We start from the raw sequence: 16,810 nt of genomic DNA, 5'->3' as shown, positions 1-16,810 counted from the left end.
AACCACAAAGTGCCATTTTCAAAACAAGCCACTTTCAACTCTTTTCAAAATCAATCAAAACATGCCAATTTCAACCCTTCTCTTTGAAATCATTCGAAATGTACCAAAATCAATAACAAGCCATTCTCAACTCACACATTGACATTTTACCAAAATTTCCAAAACTACCTCCAACCATTTTAACACTTCTTAATCAATGGCTAAAGGACAAACACAATCTCATGTCATACATCCTTCTCATTCCAATTTCCAATAATATTAATTTCCAAATCAACCATCATTATACATGATCAATATCATACTCACCATCAACATGGTACCACCCATCAATTCAACCGCAATCACCCATCAAGCATATATCACAACATGCATTTCTCATACATCACACAATCAAGGCATCAATATTCATAATCACATATATGAACACATCATATATCTCAACTACTCAACAACACCAACAATTCAATGCCTATCTTAGGGCCTCTAGCCTAAGTATTTCCTACCACATTACATATTAGATACGGGAAACCGAAACCATACCTTAGCCGATTTCCCAAGCTCAACCGGAGCACTTCCAAACCACTTGTCCTCAAGCTCTCAAGGTCTCAACACCTCCAAGAACAGATTTTGTCACACAAAATCCTCTTCCAAGCTTTCCAAAATCACCAATCAAGCTCCAATATTCACATATACACAACCTAAGCCACAATCATCATACCCATACACAACATCTCAATGCCCAAACCTCATAGAACAACAAATTACACTAGGGTTGAGAATCTTACCACACCCAAGGTCCAAGGAGACAAGATTAACCTTCTCCTTCAAGAGAGTTGGGTCCTATAACATCAAAGAACCCAAAATCTCAACATTTTTGCTTATGAAACTCGAAATCAAGGGCTGGAATTTCGAACAGTAAAACGTGGCTTACCTCAAGATTAATTGTATGGGTTTTGTAGAGCTCTCCGCGGTGAACGCGTGGCCACAAACGGAGCGGCAATCGGAGCTCTAGATCAAAAGTTATGGTGGTTTGAAGATCAAGTGAGAGAAAGAACTTGAGAAAGTGTTCCTCCCTCCATAGCCTCCATTTTCAGCGTGTTTAGTGTGTTGTGAGGAGAGAGAGTGCTAAAAACTAGAGTTTTGGTTTAGTTTAGTTGGGCCAAGGGCCCACTTTGGGTCCGGTTGGACCGGTTTGGCCCGTTTGGTTCAATCTTGGTCCGATTTCTAGAAAATTGGTACCGAAATTCTCGTCTCAATCTCCTCTATCACATTTAGCCATAAAATTAACATTTTTGGCTTTCTAGAATAAATTCTCATTTATGGGTTAATTAGCCGTTAATTAACTGGGTCTTACAATGGATTTGCTCTAGAGTTTGAATTTCACTTTAGAGAATAAAGTGTGATCTCTCACCATTTATTTTATAGGTGGGACTAAAAATAAATATGAGAGAGAAACTATTCAAAGGTAGAAGATCACACTTTACTCTCTAAAGTACAAATTTAAAATTTAGAGGATCCAAATTCCAATATGATTAAGGTCTACTTTGTTTTCTAGCACCATTGTCTGGGTAAAATTGCTTTGGTCTTTGTGTTATACTTTTTTGTTTCTAATGAATCCCGACACTCCACTCTTCTGAATTTTTAATCAGTGTTATGCAACAATTTTAATCCATACCTTGTAAGTTTTTCTTAGTTGGTAGTACAAATTAGTAGATAAGACAATCACTTTAAGTCCTCCCAGCTGGCTCACATTAACTTTGTCCTTGATTCTACTTTATTTGATGGATGCAACATAATTGCATCTTGTGAAAAGTTTCAATTCTTATAGGAACATGTTCAATATTAATTTTTAATTATTGTCATTGGTAATTTTGCAGTCTAATTTGCATATATTTCTATTATTTGTATATTTTTTGTATATTTTATTTTTTGCTTATTTGGAAATAATAGTTGATTCGGAAAAAATTGAGTAGTTGATTCTAAAGTTTTGCCAAGTAAGCGATGTTGTTGACATCACATTAGTAAGAAGAGAAAGATGTCTTAAAAGTAATGTGGGTAAACTTATCCACCTACTTTATATTATATATTAAGAATAGATAGATAGATAGATTGATGAGCCATTTGTGGTGGGGCATGGTAAAGTAATGATGCTGATAATTAGCAATGCTCACTTTCTCAATACGATGGATTTGCTCTCAACTTTGAATTTCACTTTAGAGAATAAAGTGTGATCTCTCACCATTTATTTTATAGGTGGGACCAAATATAAATATGAGAGAGAAACTATTCAAAGGTAGAAGATCACACTTTACTCTCTAAACTACAAATTAAAAATTTAGAGGATCCAAATTCCTATATGATTAAGGTCTACTTTGTTCTCTAGCACCTTAGTCTGGGTAAAATTGCTTTGGTCTTTGTGTTATACTTTTTTGTTTCTAATGAATCCCGACACTCCACTCTTCTGAATTTTTAATCAGTGCTATGCAACAATTTTAATCCATACCTTGTAAATTTTTCTTAGTTTGTACTACAAATTAGTAGATAAGACAATCACTTTAAGTCCTCCCAGCTGGCTCACACTAACTTTGTCCTTGGTTCTACTTTATTTGACGGATACAACATAATTGTATCTTGTGAAAAGTTTCAATTCTTATAGGAATAGGTTCAATATTAATTTTTAATTATTGTCAATGGTAATTTTGCAGTCTAATTTGCATATATTTCTATTATTTGTATATTTTTTGTATATTTTATTTTTTGTTTATTTGGAAATAATAGTTGATTCGGCAAAAATTGAGTAGTTGATTCTAAAGTTTTGCCAAGTAAGCGATGTTGTTGACATCACATTAGTAAGAAGAGAAAGATGTCTTAAAAGTAATGTGGGTAAACTTATCCACCTACTTTATATTATATATTAAGAATAGATAGATAAATAGATAGATGAGCCATTTGTGGTGGGTCATGGTAAAGTAATGATGCTGATAATTAGCAACGCTCACTTTCTCAATACTATGGATTTGCTCTAAAGTTTGAATTTCACTTTAAAGAATAAAGTGTGATCTCTCACCATTTATTTTATACGTGGGACCAAAAATAAATATGAGAGAGAAACTATTCAAAGGTAAAAGATCACACTTTACTCTCTAAAGTACAAATTTAAAATTTAGAGGATCCAAATTCCAATATGATTAAGGTCTACTTTGTTTTCTAGGACCTTTGTCTGGTTAAAATTGCTTTGGTCTTTGTGTTGTACTTTTTTGTTTCTAATGAATCCCGACACTCCACTCTTCTGAATTTTTAATCAGTGTTATGCAACAATTTTAATCGATACCTTGTATGTTTTTCTTAGTCTGTAGCACAAATTAGTAGATAAGACAATTACTTTAAGTCCTCCCAGCTGGCTCACACTAACATTGTCCTTGGTTCTACTTTATTTGACGGATGCAACATAATTGCATCTTGTGAAAAGTTTCAATTCTTATAAGAACATGTTCAATATTAATTTTTAATTATTGTCATTGGTAATTTTGCAGTCTAATTTGCATATATTTCTATTATTTGTATATTATTTGTATATTTTATTTTTTGCTTATTTGGAAATAATAGTTGATTCGGCAAAAATAGAGTAGTTGATTCTAAAGTTTTGCCAAGTAAGCGATGTTGTTGACACACATTAGTAAGAAGAGAATGATGTCTTAAAAGTAATGTGGGTAAACTTATCCACCTACTTTATATTATATATTAAGAATAGATAGATAAATAGATAGATGAGCCATTTGTGGTGGGTCATGGTAAAGTAATGATGCTGATAATTAGCAATGCTCACTTTCTCAATACGATGGATTTGCTCTCAACTTTGAATTTCACTTTAGAGAATAAAGTGTGATCTCTCCCCATTTATTTTATAGGTGGGACCAAATATAAATATGAGAGAGAAACTATTCAAAGGTAAAAGATCACACTTTACTCTCTAAAGTACAAATTAAAAATTTAGAGGATCCAAATTCCTATATGATTAAGGTCTACTTTGTTCTCTAGGACCTTTGTCTGGGTAAAATTGCTTTGGTCTTTGTGTTGTACTTTTTTGTTTCTAATGAATCCCGACACTCCACTCTTCTGAATTTTTAATCAGTGTTATGCAACAATTTTAATCCATACCTTGTATGTTTTTCTTAGTCTGTAGCACAAATTAGTAGATAAGACAATCACTTTAAGTCCTCCCAGCTGGCTCACACTAACTTTGTCCTTGGTTCTACTTTATTTGACGGATGCAACATAATTGCATCTTCTGAAAAGTTTCAATTCTTATAGGAACATGTTCAATATTAATTTTTAATTATTGTCATTGGTAATTTTGCAGTCTAATTTGCATATATTTCTATTATTTGTATATTTTTTGTATATTTTATTTTTTGCTTATTTGGAAATAATAGTTGATTCGGCAAAAATTGAGTAGTTGATTCTAAAGTTTTGCCAAGTAAGCGATGTTGTTGACATCACATTAGTAAGAAGAGAAAGATGTCTTAAAAGTAATGTGGGTAAACTTATCCACCTACTTTATATTATATATTAAGAATAGATAGATAGATAGATTGATGAGCCATTTGTGGTGGGGCATGGTAAAGTAATGATGCTGATAATTAGCAATGCTCACTTTCTCAATACGATGGATTTGCTCTCAACTTTGAATTTCACTTTAGAGAATAAAGTGTGATCTCTCACCATTTATTTTATAGGTGGGACCAAATATAAATATGAGAGAGAAACTATTCAAAGGTAGAAGATCACACTTTACTCTCTAAACTACAAATTAAAAATTTAGAGGATCCAAATTCCTATATGATTAAGGTCTACTTTGTTCTCTAGCACCTTTGTCCGGGTAAAATTGCTTTGGTCTTTGTGTTATACTTTTTTGTTTCTAATGAATTCCGACACTCCACTCTTCTGAATTTTTAATCAGTGTTATGCAACAATTTTAATCCATACCTTGTAAATTTTTCTTAGTTTGTACTACAAATTAGTAGATAAGACAATCACTTTAAGTCCTCCCAGCTGGCTCACACTAACTTTGTCCTTGGTTCTACTTTATTTGACGGATACAACATAATTGTATCTTGTGAAAAGTTTCAATTCTTATAGAAACAGGTTCAATATTAATTTTTAATTATTGTCAATGGTAATTTTGCAGTCTAATTTGCATATATTTCTATTATTTGTATATTTTTTGTATATTTTATTTTTTGTTTATTTGAAAATAATAGTTGATTCGACAAAAATTGAGTAGTTGATTCTAAAGTTTTGCCAAGTAAGCGATGTTGTTGACATCACATTAGTAAGAAGAGAAAGATGTCTTAAAAGTAATGTGGGTAAACTTATCCACCTACTTTATATTATATATTAAGAATAGATAGATAAATAGATAGATGAGCCATTTGTGGTGGGTCATGGTAAAGTAATGATGCTGATAATTAGCAATGCTCACTTTCTCAATACTATGGATTTGCTCTAAAGTTTGAATTTCACTTTAAAGAATAAAGTGTGATCTCTCACCATTTATTTTATACGTGGGACCAAAAATAAATATGAGAGAGAAACTATTCAAAGGTAAAAGATCACACTTTACTCTCTAAAGTACAAATTTAAAATTTAGAGGATCCAAATTCCAATATGATTAAGGTCTACTTTGTTTTCTAGGACCTTTGTCTGGTTAAAATTGCTTTGGTCTTGGTGTTGTACTTTTTTGTTTCTAATGAATCCCGACACTCCACTCTTCTGAATTTTTAATCAGTGTTATGCAACAATTTTAATCCATACCTTGTATGTTTTTCTTAGTCGGTAGCACAAATTAGTAGATAAGACAATCACTTTAAGTCCTCCCAGCTGGCTCACACTAACTTTGTCCTTGGTTCTACTTTATTTGACGGATGCAACATAATTGCATCTTGTGAAAAGTTTCAATTCTTATAGGAACATGTTCAATATTAATTTTTAATTATTGTCATTGGTAATTTTGCAGTCTAATTTGCATATATTTCTATTATTTGTATATTTTTTGTATATTTTATTTTTTGCTTATTTGGAAATAATAGTTGATTCGGCAAAAATTGAGTAGTTGATTCTAAAGTTTTGCCAAGTAAGCGATGTTGTTGACACACATTAGTAAGAAGAGAAAGATGTCTTAAAAGTAATGTGGGTAAACTTATCCACCTACTTTATATTATATATTAAGAATAGATAGATAAATAGATAGATGAGCCATTTGTGGTGGGTCATGGTAAAGTAATGATGCTGATAATTAGCAATGCTCACTTTCTCAATACGATGGATTTGCTCTCAACTTTGAATTTCACTTTAGAGAATAAAGTGTGATCTCTCCCCATTTATTTTATAGGTGGGACCAAATATAAATATGAGAGAGAAACTATTCAAAGGTAAAAGATCACACTTTACTCTCTAAAGTACAAATTAAAAATTTAGAGGATCCAAATTCCTATATGATTAAGGTCTACTTTGTTCTCTAGGACCTTTGTCTGGGTAAAATTGCTTTGGTCTTTGTGTTGTACTTTTTTGTTTCTAATGAATCCCGACACTCCACTCTTCTGAATTTTTAATCAGTGTTATGCAACAATTTTAATCCATACCTTGTATGTTTTTCTTAGTCTGTAGCACAAATTAGTAGATAAGACAATCACTTTAAGTCCTCCCAGCTGGCTCACACTAACTTTGTCCTTGGTTCTACTTTATTTGACGGATGCAACATAATTGCATCTTCTGAAAAGTTTCAATTCTTATAGGAACATGTTCAATATTAATTTTTAATTATTGTCATTGGTAATTTTGCAGTCTAATTTGCATATATTTCTATTATTTGTATATTTTTTGTATATTTTATTTTTTCCTTATTTGGAAATAATAGTTGATTCGGCAAAAATTGAGTAGTTGATTCTAAAGTTTTGCCAAGTAAGCGATGTTGTTAACATCACATTAGTAAGAAGAGAAAGATGTCTTAAAAGTAATGTGGGTAAACTTATCCACCTACTTTATATTATATATTAAGAATAGATAGATAAATAGATAGATGAGCCATTTGTGGTGGGTCATGGTAAAGTAATGATGCTGATAATTAGCAATGCTCACTTTCTCAATACGATGGATTTGCTCTAAAGTTTGAATTTCACTTTAGAGAATAAAGTGTGATCTCTCACCATTTATTTTATAGGTGGGACCAAATATAAATATGAGAGAGAAACTATTCAAAGGTAGAAGATCACACTTTACTCTCTAAACTACAAATTAAAAATTTAGAGGATCCAAATTCCTATATGATTAAGGTCTACTTTGTTCACTAGCACCTTTGTCTGGGTAAAATTGCTTTGGTCTTTGTGTTATACTTTTTTGTTTCTAATGAATCCCGACACTCCACTCTTCTCAATTACTAATCAGTGTTATGCAACAATTTTAATCCATACCTTGTAAGTTTTTCAAAGTTTGTAGTACAAATTAGTAGATAAGACAATCACTTTAAGTCCTCCCAGCTGGCTCACACTAACTTTGTCCTTAGTTTTACTTTATTTGACGGATGCAACATAATTGCATCTTGTGAAAAGTTTCAATTCTTATAGGAACAGGTTCAATATGAATTTTTTTATTATTGTCATTGATAATTTTGCAGTCTAATTTGCATATATTTCTATTATTTGTGTATTTTTTGTATATTTTATTTTTTACTTATTTGGAAATAATAGTTGATTTGGCAAAAAATGAGTAGTTGATTCTAAAATTTTGCCAAGTAAGCGATGTTGTTGACATCACATTAGTAAGAGGAAAAAGATGTCTTAAAAGTAATGTGGGTAAACTTATCCATCTACTTTTATATTATATATTAAGAATAGATAGATAGATAGATAGATGAGCCATTTGTGGTGGGTCATGGTAAAGTAATGATGCTGATAATTAGCAATGCTCACTTTCTCAATACGATGGATTTGCTCTAAAGTTTGAATTTCACTTTTGAGAATAAAGTGTGATCTCTCACCATTTATTTTTTAGGTGGGACCAAAAATAAATATGAGAGAGAAACTATTCAAAGGTAGAAGATCACACTTTACTCTCTAAAGTATAAATTTAAAATTTAGAGGATCCAAATTCCAATATGATTAAGGTCTACTTTGTTCTCTAGCACCTCTATCTGGGTAAAATTGCCTTGGTCTTTGTGTTATACTTTTTTGTTTCCGATTAATCCCGACACTCCACTCTTCTGAATTATTAATCAGTGTCATGCAACAATTTTAATCCATACCTAGTAAGTTTTTCTTAGTTTGTAGTATAAATTAGTAGATAAGACAATCACTTTAAGTCTTCCCAGCTGGCTCACACTAACTTTGTCCTTAGTTTTACTTTATTTGACGGATGCAACATAATTGCATCTTGTGAAAAGTTTCAATTCTTATAGAAACATGTTCAATATTAATTTTTAATTATTGTCATTGGTAATTTTGCAGTCTAATTTGCATATATTTCTATTATTTGTGTATTTTTTGTATATTTTATTTTTTTCTTATTAGGAAATAATAGTTGATTTGGCAAAAATTGAATAGTTAATTCTAAAGTTTTGCCAAGTAAGCGATGTTGTTGACATCACATTAGTAGGAGAAGAAAGATGTCTTAAAAGTAATGTGGTAAACTTATCCATCTAATTTTATCTTATATTATTAAGAATAGATAGATAGATAGATAGATGAGCCATTTGTGGTGGGTAATGGTAAAGTAATGATGCTGATAATTAGAAATGCTCACTTTCTCAATACGACGGATTTGCTCTAAAGTTTGAATTTTACTTTAGAGAATAAAATGTGATCTTTCACAATTTATTTTATAGGTGGGACCAAAAATAAATATGAGAGAGAAACTATTCAAAGGTAGAAGATCATACTTTACTCTCTAAAGTACAAATTTTAAATTTAGAGGATCTAAATTCCAATATGATTAAGGTCTACTTTGTTTTCTAGCACCTTTGTCTGGGTAAAATTGCTTTGATCTTTGTGTTATACTTTTTTGTTTCTAATGAATACCGACACTCCACTCCTCTAAATTTTTAATCAGTGTTATGCAACAATTTTAATCCATACCTTGTAAGTTTTTCTTTGTTTGAAGTACAAATTAGTAGATAAGACAATCACTTTAAGTCCTCCCAGCTGGCTCACACTAACTTTGTCCTTGGTTCTACTTTATTTGACGGATGCAACATAATTGCATCTTGTGAAAAGTTTCAATTCTTATAGGAACAGGTTCTGTAACACCCTACCATACAGAGACTTATGCTTAAGTCATAATTCAGAGATGGCAAGATATTACGACCTCTAAAACAAAAATTTAGTACGTATAGTAGTATGAATAAGGATTTATAACTAGGAGCCTTTGTAGAAAAAAGGGGTAAACAAAAACCGTAACTCGATCGCGCAACACTCCGATCCATAATGTAACGAACAAGGATAAGCCAACACGAGATTATATATATACAAAGGAGTGTCAAAAACAGGAATATCAAGACTCAAAATCCGGCCGCGAAGATAACCGGTCCGAGCGTAGCAGTATATACATATGATAAAATAAGGAAACCCCAAAGGAAACCCAAAAGGGACACAAATACAGAAACCTATTCTCCAAAACCTCCTATAAGAGGAGTCATCGCAGTTTGTATTATTTAATGGAGATAAAAGTATCTAAGCAAAACATATAAACCCAAAACAGAGTCCCGAGAACAAGGGATCTTCGCTAATCCAGAAGTCTCCAGCATGCCTTAACGAGGAGCCTCGCGTCCTGCATCTGAAAACCACAAAATCCGCATGGGTGAGAAGCAGAGGTCCCCAGCACGGTAACAGCTTCCACATATATAATATATAATAATAGAGGAAAGCCGAAGGCAATCCTAGAACTTCCTCAAGATAATATCAAACCTTATAAACAAACTTAACCGTAAGTGGCAACTGACTAAAGATCCTTCAGTCTAACTAATACTTCCCTTTCCAATTCCTTCAGGCCTCCCAACCACCAGCAGGAGTATAATATAGCAAACACAGTTATATCAGACAAGAGATTCACAAATAGGAACAGATAAGGCATTTAGACAATTAGCAAGTAATATGCAGTCAAATAGGCAATCTCAAACAATTCATGTAGTATGCTTATGATGCATGCCTGTCCCTAGTGGCTGATGATATCATCTGTCGGTTATAGAGCCAACCCGACAAGTCCTGGTAGCTAACCATTGGACTGTCCCTCTGTCGTGCATCCCCAACTCGAGTTATACTCATCATAAACTTCATCATAATCATGATCCATATCCATCACCCTCACTGGTGAATATTTATCCATCACCATCACTGGTGAATATTTATGGGGGCGAGCTCATCCGGGCCTTTCACAGTGCCCGGCCACACTTACGACATTGGGTTAACAGAGCTTCGAGTCTCAACCTGGAGCACATGGTGGCTAGCCATTGCTACTACCCAGGGAAACCCTTATCTCCAATGGTGGAAGTGCAACATTCACAATTCATTCAACAGCATATATGCATTTATACTTAGCCATAAACATGGCTCCGCCGTCACACGGCAATAATCTAGCCATCTGGCTCACGGTTAAATCCATAACCAGCCAATTCATTAACATTTACGGCCCTTCGGCCCATGGCATAACAAGCACTCCCACCGCCATTCTCCTCATCTCACATAATCATCTTTGATCCTCAATGATCATTCATTTTTCCCCTTGCTTCACTCGCAAGTTACCACATTCACTAGCCCTTTTTCTCATGCTAGGTATATCATAATGATTTAAGACATAAGTGGTGAGATCGGAGGCTTAGAAGTATGAAATTTGGCTTTTAAAACTCAAAAATCAACTTTGGGATGAAAACAGGGCCACGCGTACGCGCACGCGCGGATGGCCAAAAACTCATCAACGCGCAAGCGTCATACGCGCGAACGCGTGGGTTGAAAAATATCCAAACGGCGCGCAAGCGTCAGCCACGCGTACGCGTGGGTGCTCTTGCGCCCAGGCACAAAACTGGCACAATTCTGGCACAACTCTCTGGAAAATAGCTGGGCATATGGCGCAGCGCATCGACGCGCCCGCGTACACCACGCGCACGCGTGGATGGTGCTTCCTGGAAGAATGGCGCGCACGCGCCAAGTGCGCCTATGCGCGGAGGGTTATTCTGCTAAAAATTTTCTAAGTTAAAAGCTGCAGAATTCACAGATTCAACCCCCAATCTTCCAACGGTCATAACTCTCTCATTTTAAATCATTTTTCACCCGTTCTTCGAACGGCATGGACATCCCGGATCCAATTTCATTTCTAAACAGATTTGGCACAAATCAGAGATCCGTAGTCCAAGTTATGTCCCGTCAAAATATGCCCAAAAACCATGTTTTCATACAAAACCACAAAGTGCCATTTTCAAAACAAGCCACTTTCAACACTTTTTAAAATCAATCAAAACATGCCAATTTCAACCCTTTTCTTTGAAATCATTCAAAATGTACCAAAATCAACAACAAGCCATCCTCAACTCACACATTGACCCTTTACCAAAATTCCCAAAACCACATCCAACCATTCTAACACTTCTCAATAAAATGGCTAAAGGACAAACACAATATCATGTCATACATCCTTCTCATCCCAATTTCCAATAATACCATTCCCAATCAACCATTATTATACATAATCATCATCATACTCACCATCAACATGGTACCACCCACCAATTCAATCTCAATCATTCATCAAGCATATATCACAACATGCATTTTCTCATATATCACACAATCAAGGCATCAATATTCATAATCACATATATGATCACATCATATATCTCAACCATTCAACAACATCATCAATTCAATGCCTATCTTAGAGCCTCTAGCCTAAGTATTTCCTACCATATTACATATTAGATACGAGAAACCGAAACCATACCTTAGTCGATTACCCAAGCTCAATCGGAGCACTTCCAAACCACTTGTCCACAAGCACTCAATGTATCAACACCTCTAAGAACAGATTTTATCACACAAAACCCTCTTCCAAGCTTTCCAAAATCACCAATCAAGCTCTAATATTCACATATACACAACCTAAGCCACAATCATCATATCCATACACAACATCTCAATACCCAAACATCATAGAACAACAATTTACACTAGGGTTGAGAATCTTACCACACCCAAGGTCCAAGGAGACAAGATTGACCTTCTCCTTCAAGAGAGTTGGGTCCTATAACATCAAAGAACCCAAAATCTCAACATTTCACCCATGAAACTCGAAAACAAGGGCTGGAATTTCGAAGAGCAAAACGTGGCTTACCTCAAAATTGATTGTATGGTTTTTGTAGAGCTCTCCGCGGTGAACGCGTGGCCGCAATTGGTGCGGCAATCGGAGCTCTAGATCAAAAGTTATGGTGGTTTGAAGATCAAGTGAGAGATAGAACTTGAGAGAGTGTTCTTCTCCTCCCTCACCCCATTTCAGCGTGTGTGTGTGTTTAATGAGGAGAGAGAATACTGAAAACTAGGGTTTTGATTTAGTTTAGTTGGGCCAAGGGCCCACTTTGGGTCCGATTAGTCCGGTTTGGCCCGTTCGGTCCAATCTTGGTCCGATTTCTATAAAATTGGTACCGAAATTCTCGTCTCAATCTCCTCTATCATATTAAGCCATAAAAATAACATTTTTGGATTTCTACAATAAATTCTCATTTTATGGGTTTATTAGCCATTAATTAACCGGGTCTTACATTGTACCCACCTAATTGGGAATTTTGCCCACAAAATTCAAATTCAATTACCTGAGAATAAATGCGGATAATCCGTTCGCATCTCCGACTCAAGTTCCCAAGTGTGTTCCTCAACACCGCCTCGACTCCAAGCCACTTTGACTAATGAAACCTCTTTTCCACGCAATCGTTTGATACTAGAATCATCAATTTTGACTGGAGCCACTGGAAGCGTCAAATCTTCTCTTAACTGAACCGATTCAGGTTCTAACACATGGCTAGCATCAGGAGTGTACTTCCGAAGCTGCGACACGTGAAACACATCGTGCAGGTTCGAAAGATGAGGTGGTAGAGCCATTCGATACGCCACCGGTCCAATCCTCTCCAGGATCTGAAATGGACCAATGTATCGAGGATTCAACTTCTTTGCTTTAATCGCCCTACCTACTCCTGTGGTTGGAGTAACCTTCAGGAAAACATGATCTCCTTCCTCAAACTCCAAGGGCTTCCGCCTCTGATCGGTGTAACTCTTCTGGCGACTCTGCGCCGTAAGCATCCTATCTCGGATTTTCTTAACTTGATCAGTGGTCTCAGCTATCATTTCCGGCCCCAACAAGTCTTTCTCTCCAGCTTCATACCAACATAGCGGAGATTGACATTTCCTCCCATACAATGCCTCATACGGAGCCATTCCGATGCTCGCATGGTAACTATTATTGTATGCAAACTCCACTAACGGCATATACCGATCCCAACTCGCCGGTTAGTCCAAAACACAAGCTCTCAACATATCTTCTAGGGTTTGGATCATCCTCTCGGATTGACCATCTGTTTGAGGATGGTAAGCTGTACTCAAGCTTAATCGGGTTGCAAAAGCTTTCTGAAATGCACCCCAGAACATCGAAGTGAAACGAGGATCTCTATCAGAGATTATAGTAGCAGGTACACCATGAAGTCTCACAATCTCCTTTATGTATAACCGTGCTAGCTCCTCAAGGGTGTAAGTCATCCGAACGGGTAAAAAGTGAGCTGACTTCGTCAGTCGGTCCACAATCACCCAGATAGCATCAAAACCAGTCCTAGTCCTTGGCAATCCTGACACAAAGTCCATTGCAATACTCTCCCACTTCCATTGCGGAACCTCTAAAGGTTGCAACATCCCAGAAGGTCTTTGATGTTTAATCTTTACCTTTTGACAAGTTAAGCACTTTGAAACATATTCCGCCACATCATTCTTCATACCCAGCCACCAAAACATCGCCTTTAGATCATGGTACATCTTAGTACTTCCCGGGTGAATGGAGAATCCGCTTTTGTGTGCCTCCTTTAAGATATCTTGCCTCAAAGTGCCAACATCCGGCACAATGATCCTACCCTTGAATCTCCATAACCCATCTTTTTCTTCCGACACTCTCCACTGTTTTCCTTGTTCGATAGCCGGTAACACCTTCCATAACGCTTCATCATTCTCATGAGCCTTTAGGAGTTCGGACTTAAAGTCACTCGAGATTTCTAATCGCCTCAAACACAAGGTTCCAGATACTTCTCGAACACCAATTTTTAAACTCTCGAATCCCTTGAGCAACTTCTCCTCTTGAAGCATCATCCAAGACGCATATAACGACTTCCGACTTAACGCATCCGCCACTATATTCGCCTTTCCAGGATGGTAATTTAACTCAAAGTCATAGTCTTTCAACAATTCCATCCACCTCCTTTGCCTCATATTAAGCTCTTTCTGATCAAAGAGGTATTTCAAGCTCTTGTGATCGGAGAAGACTTAGAACTTAACCCCATAGAGATAATGCCTCCACACCTTCAAGGCAAACACGACCGCAGCGAGTTCCAGATCGTGCGTAGGGTAACTAACTTCATGAGGTCTTAACTGTCGTGAGGCATACGCCACCACATTATGATGCTGCATCAGCACGCACCCTAGACCCTTTAACGAGGCATCACAGTAAACCTCAAAAGGCTCGTTCGGCTCAGGTAACACTAACACAGGTGCAGTGGTCAACTTTTTCTTCAATGTCTGAAAGCTCTCCTCGCACTCGGGAGTCCAAACAAACGGAGTGTCTTTGCGAGTTAACTTTGTCAACGGCAAAGCTAATTGCGAAAAGCCTTTGATGAACCTTCGGTAATAGCCAGCTAAACCCAGAAAACTCCTTATCTCAGTTACTGTGGTTGGTTGCTTCCAATCCATCACAGCTTCTACCTTGGTTGGATCTACGGCTATTCCCTTCTTACTCACCACGTGACCCAAAAACTTCACCTCACTCTTCCAGAACTCACACTTAGACAGTTTCGCATAGAGTTTCTTCTCCTTTAAAATCTGCAACACGGTCCTCAAGTGTTCTGCGTGCTCTTCTTCAGTCTTGGAGTAAATCAGTATGTCGTCAATGAAGACATCAACGAATTTATCCAGAAACGGACGAAATACTCTATTCATGTAATCCATGAATACTGCAGGGGCGTTCGTCAACCCAAAAGACATTACGGTATACTCGTAATGACCATAACGAGTCCTGAAAACGGTCTTAGGGATATCCTCACCCCTCACTCTTATCTGGTGATAACCGGATCGCAAATCGATCTTAGAGAAAACCCCAGCTCCTTGTAACTGATCCATGAGATCATAAATCCTCGGCAATGGGTACTTATTCTTTATAGTGACCTTGTTCAGCTGCCTGTAATCCACACAGAGTCGCATACTTCCATCTTTCTTCTTTACCAGTAACACTGGAGCACTCCACGGGGAAACACTTGGTCGGATAAAGTTCTTACCCAACAATTCCTCTAACTGAGACTTTAGCTCGGCCATCTCTAACGGTGACATCCTATAAGGAGCACTTGAGATTGGTCCCGCCCCAGGCACCAATTCAATAGCAAACTCGACCTCTCGGTTAGGTGGAAATTCCTCAATATCATCGGGAAACACTTCTGGAAACTCACACACTACCGGAATCTGATCCAACCTTTGATCATCACCCGAAACACCAGCGGTTAACAACAGGATACCCTGACATTCGATTCCAGAATAGTTCACCATCATCGAATTCAAGTAATAATTATTCACCACGACTGGCCCTTCTGTATCTTCCGGCATAAAGTACACCGACTTTGTAGAGCAATCAAGCAGGACATGGTTCTCGGATAACCAGTCCAATCCCAAGATAAGGTCAAGACCGATCATCGGTAAGCAGATTAAATTATGGACAAAATCACGCTGTTTGAACCTAAACGAAACTTTCGGGCATCCTAGCCTAGTTACCATGGCTTCATGGGTAGCAGTATACACTTTTAAGTCATAACCTAAGGTTACGATCTTCAACCCTAACTCATGGGCTTTCTCAAATGCAATGAATGAATGCGATGCTCCCGAATCAAATAAAGCATTTAAAGTTTGACCAGCCATTTCACAGTTACCTCGAATGAGTGTCTCGGATCCCTCTGCACCCACAGCTGAGGTGGTGAACACCCGACCAGTTTGTTGTGCCTTCCCAGCACCTTGTTTCTGCTTCTCCAGACAACTTGCGGCTTTATGCCCCGCCTTTCCACAATTGTAGCACAAACCCCATCCGGCCTTGCATGCGACTCCCGGATGGTGACTTCCACACCTAGTACAAGCTTGATCATTATGAGGCTGCTTCCCAAACCTTTTCCCTTGGGAGTAGTTGTTGTTGGGCCTCCTAAAAGAACCTCCCCTCTTGAAAGACGGACCTCTAGGTGCAAAGCTCTTCCCTCGGTTCTGTGGAAATGACCCTTTGTGACTTCCTTTCTCAGCGGCTGCCCTCTTCACACACTCTTCAGCAACCCTACACTTGTTCACCAACTCGGAGAAAGTCCTAATCTCCATTGGTCCCACTGAACTAAAAATATCGCTCCGGAGTCCTCCTTCGTACTTAACACACTTCCATTCCTCATATTCCACCGGAGTCCCTTGACACATACGAGAGAATCTGAACAGCTCCTCAAACTTGTCAGTATACTCAGATACGGACATAGTACCCTGCTTCAGATACAACAATTCAAGCT

This window comes from Arachis ipaensis, chromosome B6 (assembly GCF_059453495.1).
Source record: "Arachis ipaensis isolate K30076 ecotype BB chromosome B6, ASM5945349v1, whole genome shotgun sequence".
In the NCBI taxonomy this organism is placed as follows: Eukaryota; Viridiplantae; Streptophyta; class Magnoliopsida; order Fabales; family Fabaceae; genus Arachis; species Arachis ipaensis.
The sequence above is the reverse complement of the archived record's forward strand: the minus strand, read 5'-3'. Positions refer to the sequence as shown.